This window comes from Alligator sinensis, unplaced genomic scaffold (genome assembly GCF_000455745.1).
Source record: "Alligator sinensis unplaced genomic scaffold, ASM45574v1 scaffold863_2, whole genome shotgun sequence".
Classification (NCBI taxonomy): domain Eukaryota; kingdom Metazoa; phylum Chordata; order Crocodylia; family Alligatoridae; genus Alligator; species Alligator sinensis.
The window spans coordinates 197,605-203,140 of NW_005842780.1; the positions used below are offsets into that span (position 1 = coordinate 197,605).

The 5,536-nt window shown below is 45.8% G+C and overlaps 1 protein-coding gene across 1 annotated transcript in view; it reads right to left on the reverse strand.

The window, feature by feature from the left end:
- ING5 (inhibitor of growth family member 5) overlaps positions 1–349 on the reverse strand; it is a 43,244-nt gene extending 42,895 nt beyond the window's left edge. The window contains exon 1 of the mRNA XM_025216975.1: positions 334–349. The gene's annotated coding sequence lies outside the window, so the exon portion shown is untranslated. The remainder of the gene's footprint in view (positions 1–333) is intronic.
- Positions 350–5,536: the final 5,187 nt, after the last annotated feature.

Consider the following 5,536-nt stretch of genomic DNA (forward strand, 5'->3'; position numbering starts at 1 on the left):
CTTGCGGCCGCGCCCCTCCCCTCCACCACCCGTCGTCTGCTGGGCGCTGTCACCGACCCCCGGTCCGAGCGGGTGTGTTACACCCCCACGTGTGACACCCCCCCTCAGCCTGAAGCGCACTCACATGCACGGGTGTGCGCTTTGTATGCCCCTTGTCATGCGCACACACCCCCATCGGTCTGGAGTGTGTGTGTTATATCCCCTCAGCCAGTCACACACCCACCCCCTGAGCGTGTCTGTGTGTGTCACAACCCCCCGCCCAGCGAGTCACGCACAAGACCCCCCGGCCCCCAGCCTGCAGAGAGAGGGTGTGTGCACTATACGCCCCCTCACCTAGCCAGTCACCCCCTCCTCGTCCTCTAGGCTAGGGGGTGGGTCTGTGTCATGCCCCGCACACCCAGTCAGTCATACCCCGCCTTCCTTAGCCTGGCACAGGGCCAGGGTCTCGTGCGCACACACCCTGACAAGTGTGGGATAGTGGTCTATATGCACTCACATTTAGGGCGGGAGCTCTGTCACATGCACACTTTTCAGGGGCAGTGTCACAGCCCTGACGCCGTCTTTGGAAATGGCAGCTGCTCCCGGGGTTCAGGGGCTCCTGCTATGGGGTTCTCGGCCAGGGGCCCTTGAGATCCTTTCAGGAGTGATGTGAGGTAGCATACGATGTTAGCACCAATAGGTGTGTAGACATGATTCTCAGAAGAAACCTGGAGATTTCCAATGAGAATCCAGAGTGTTAAAAGCATTCTGACCCCCTGTGGTCTTTGAGTTGTTTGCAACAGAGGAATTGCTCTATTATTTTTCTTCAAGTGGAAAGCAATAGCTAACATTTTTTGAGACGTGCCTTGAGTCTGTCAAGAGTTGTCTTGAGTCTAAAAAGGTTGACAACCACTGCTCTAATGTGTGCACACTTTCTTTGCCTCAGCAGGGAGCAGTTATTCTTGCTTCACTCCGGGGCAGTGCCAGTGCCCCTCACCCCTACACTGCCAGCCTGCCAGACAGGGTTAGTGGCAATCACACATACTTTGGTCTGAGACAGTGGCAGTATCTTTGTCACATTCAGACACAACAGTTTGCATGGGACAGTGGTAGTGTCATGCATATGAGACCGGGGCAGTGGCAGTGTCTCAAATCCACCTAGCCCTGACATTGGTCAGAGACAATGCCCTGCTGCCATCTGTCCTTCCTCCTTACTAGCCTGGGGCAGGATCAATGTCTCACATCCATGGGAGCATTTTACTTACCTTGTAAAGCTAGTAAGCGCTCAGATACATTTGATGTGCTGGGGAGAGGTCAACATCAGTTTTGCAAAGAAAAATTATCTTAGAAATCTCTAGAGTATTTTGAGGGTGTCAATATGCATATGGATAAGGGGGAGCCAATTGATAATTGGAAGTGAAACAAAGTTTAGTTGGAGTTTCAGACAGCTGTCAACAAAATCACATGCCTAAGGCTCTTAAAGCAACTAAGCTATCATGAGATAAGAGGGAAGATCCTTCCATTGATTGAACATTGGTCAAAAGATAGAAAACAAATAAATGGCAATTTTTCACAATGGAGGAAGGTAAACAATGGTGTCCCCCAGGGATCTGGGTGATTCAACATATTTATAAATTATATGAAAAAGGAAATAGTGAAGCAGCAAAGTTTGCAAATGATAGAAAATTATTTGAGGTGATCAATTCCAACAGTGTTACAGAACAATTTTCCAACACTGAATAGGCAACAAAGTGGCAGATGAAACTGAACATTGATAAGGATAAAGAAATGCAGGTGGGAAAGAATAACTGTAACTATATATACTCAGCAATTCTCTAAATATCAATCCAATGTTCAGCAAGGGTCAAGTGATAACTTACACATTAGAAATTGCTAGGAAATAATTTGAAAACAAAACAGAAGTCAACATTATAGACATTTACAGTGCACCTGTATCTCAGGTACTGTGTGTAGTTCTGGTCACCCCCTCTCAGAAAGGATATAGTACAACTATAAAAAGTACAGAGACAATCTGGAGTATGGAATAGTGTTCATACAGGGAGAGATTGGAAAGTCTGGGACTCTTCAACTTAGAAAAGTGATGACTGATGCAGGAGCTGTGATAGACTGAGGCTGATAAAATTGTGAATGGTGTGGAAAAAGGGAATAAGGTATATTGCTGTTTTATATGTCTCATAATGAAGAACTGGGGGGCAGAAGGATCAGGTAGCAGGTTTAGAACAAACATAAGAAGGTACTTTTTCTCACAGAGCATAATTCCTATGTGAAACTCTCTGCTACAGGATTTTGTGAAAGCCAGCAGTATAACTGGGTTAAAAAAGGGAGTAGACAAATTCATCAAGACAGGTCCTCCAAGGACTACTAAACACATCAGTGTAACCTACCTCTGGTGGCCAAGAGAATATGGGATGGCTGATATGTGCCTGTTCCTAATATTCTTCCTCTAAGGCAGTGTTTTTCAACCTGTGTCTAAGCGGTCCATGAAAGATGACTATGATTAATCAAAAGTTCATGAATACCCACATCTACAATTCACCTCCATTTGAAATTTTCAAAGGGCTCTGCACCTCCATTCAAAATGTTTTAGGGGTCTACAAACGAAGAAAAGTTGAAAACCACTGCTCTAAGCTAGCCACTTCTTCCTACTATTGGACGTAAGATACTAGACTAGAGGGACTTTTGTATAACCCAATATGGCATTTTTTATGTTCTAAGCTCCCCACCCAGCCAATATAGAGTAGGTACCATATTTCAGATACTTTTCTACCCCCTAAATCTTAAACTCTGTAGCTTGTTCTGGTTTTTGATAAATTGCATAGCATCATGAGGTAATGGCAAAGTTCCTGTCAGAAGGTGGGGTAGATTTGCACCTTTATAGACTACCTAAATCAGAAATGCATAAGCTTTTGTAAGCAGAGATCTTACTTCATCAGGTGCTGTGAAGGGATTGCAGGAAGGAGATTTGCTAAATAGAAAGCAGTGATTAGAAAAGAAAGGGTAGGGAAGGGAGGAGGGAAAAGGGGGTGGGCACTGCTGAGGGAGGCAAGGTGGGCTGCAGAGAGAAAAACAAAGCGTTTAACCCACGGAGGGACATAGGGGTTATAAAACTAATCCAGGTAGTGGGGTAAGGATCTGTAGCCTGTTTAGACAATACAGTCCAGTCTGTTGGTGATTTCTTGTTCTGCAGTTCTCCGTTCAAGTTTGTTTTTAATTTTTTTTGTCTAAGAACAGCTACTCTGAGGTCAGTGATGGAACATCCAGCGAGGTTAAAGTGTCTGCCACAGGCTTGTCTTTCTGGTTTTAATGGCTGACCCGTTTTCATGCAAGTGCTAATTAATCTTTGTGCTGCACTAGCAAAAAGAGGTGTGAACCTGATGGATCTGTCTCTGGGGAAAGAGGGAGTCTTCAGATCACTGTATGTAGTGTCTCTACATCACACCTACGATGACCAATGCTGCTGGGAGCACCTAAAGACATTCCCAAGGACATAGCATGGCAGGAATGTGGCTGTACACTGCCTTTGCCCTTTCTTGCATCCAGAGCTGAACTCAGGTTGGGCACAGTGATGTATCCAGCCAGTGATGCCTGTTGTGTTCCTGTACAAAGGGATGAATACCCTGCATTCACTGCCTCAGTGGAAGCAGTCTCTAGAATTGATCCAACTGTAAAGATTCACTAACCAATATCTTCTGTTGGCTACTGTCTGTTTGCTTCTAATCCATATATTTTGGGAATTAAGACATGAGATGGGTTCCAAAAGTATCGTCCCTTTGGTTGACCAGTAATATTGCTTCTCTGTACAAAATTAAAAACATGACAAAATTAGGAGCTATATCTTCCGGCCATTTTGATATAAATATTCTGTGGCATCTGCTCTGCAATATGATAAAGTATTAAAGACTTGTGTTTTTGTCCTCCAATTCTGTAGATTCTGCCAAATACTCCAAAGTTAAAAAGAGAGGACTGATTTACCTCAGGGCTGATTGTCACTGGTTTAGATTCCCAACAAAAGAGGAGGGGAGGGGTAAAATAGGGATTTACAAATGCCACTTGAATGGAAATCACATTAGCCCCTGAGGAAAAGGTCTGATTTCAGTTCTTCATAGGTACTTCACAGGTACTTATTGTGAGACAAAGGGCTTGTACCTCTTTAAGATCCCAGAAAAAAAGGCTTTGTTCAGGGGAAATCTAGTGGTCTGTTTTTAGTCCAAGTGAAACTATCCATGGGAGCTTGGAATAAGGAAGCTTAACTCCTGGGAAATGGTATGATTTGCATTTGTCTTCAATACACTTTGCAATTAAAGCATTGAATTATTTAAATATTGGTAAACTAAATTAATCTACATACTTTCCTTTCCTATAACCCTAGAGAGTATCTACAATACAAACATGTTACATAGTTTCATAGTTCATAGTTGGTAGGGTCGGAAGGGACCTGAGCAGAGCAAGTCCGACCCCCTGCCACGGCAGAAAAAAGTACTGGGGTCAAACGACCCCAGGGAGGTGTTTGTCTAACCTCCTCTTAAAAACCCCCAGGGTAGGAGCCAGCACCACTTCGCTTGGAAGCTGGTTCCAGATCCTAGCTGCCCTGACTGTAAAGTAACGCTTCCTGATGTCTAGTCTGAATCTACCCTCTGCCAGTTTGTGACCGTTATTTCTAGTCACTCCTGGTAGTGCTCGGAGAAACAGGGACTCTCCTGATGCCTGCTGGTCCCCTCTGACTAGTTTGTCACAGGCCACTAGATCCCCCCTCAGCCTTCTCTTGTGGAGTCTGAACAGGTTCAGGTCCCTTAGCCTCTCCTCATAGGGCCTGCCCTGCTGCCCCCTGATCATGCAGGTGGCCCTCACATCACATACCTAATATCATTGCTGCTTCGCACAAGAGTGGCGTCATTTATCAAATAATACGTTAACATGTAAGAAGTACATCCAATCCCTCAGCACGTATATAAAGACAGATATCCATCTTCCACATATAGGTAGCATGGGGCACTCATTGTGCTGGAGGACACGGACCAAATCAAGGTCCACGCAGGAGTCTTCCTTTCAGTCTCTTCCTTTCAGTCTGCCAACAGCTTTTAACATTGTAGTCAACTGTGCTACCTCCAGCAGGTGATGAGCACAAAGTCCCATTTTTCTTTGGTGTGGCACCTTGTCACGGATTGCATTGCAACGTGGCAGGGCTGTGCACAGGAGCTGGGTCCGGGTCCTGCTAATATGGCCCCAGGAAACTCCTCACAGGCATGGGCAGATCTGGGATTTTGGAAAGGCGGGTGGAGATGGCAAGGTGCAGCATCACGGATAAAACACCACTTGCTTTTCTTCAATTAATTAGCTTTAATCAAATGCCAGGGGGCCAAGGCAGTGCAAGATGGAAGCAAAAACAAACAGACCCTCGCTGGGACGAGCGAAAAACAGCCTGCGGGGCTGGGAAATGGAGCTTTGTTAGGAGGAGCTGGGCTGGCGGGCACCGAGCCCCTACAGGAGAGAAAGGGCCGCTGCACCGGACGGCTCTGAGCTCCGCCGCCGACTGACG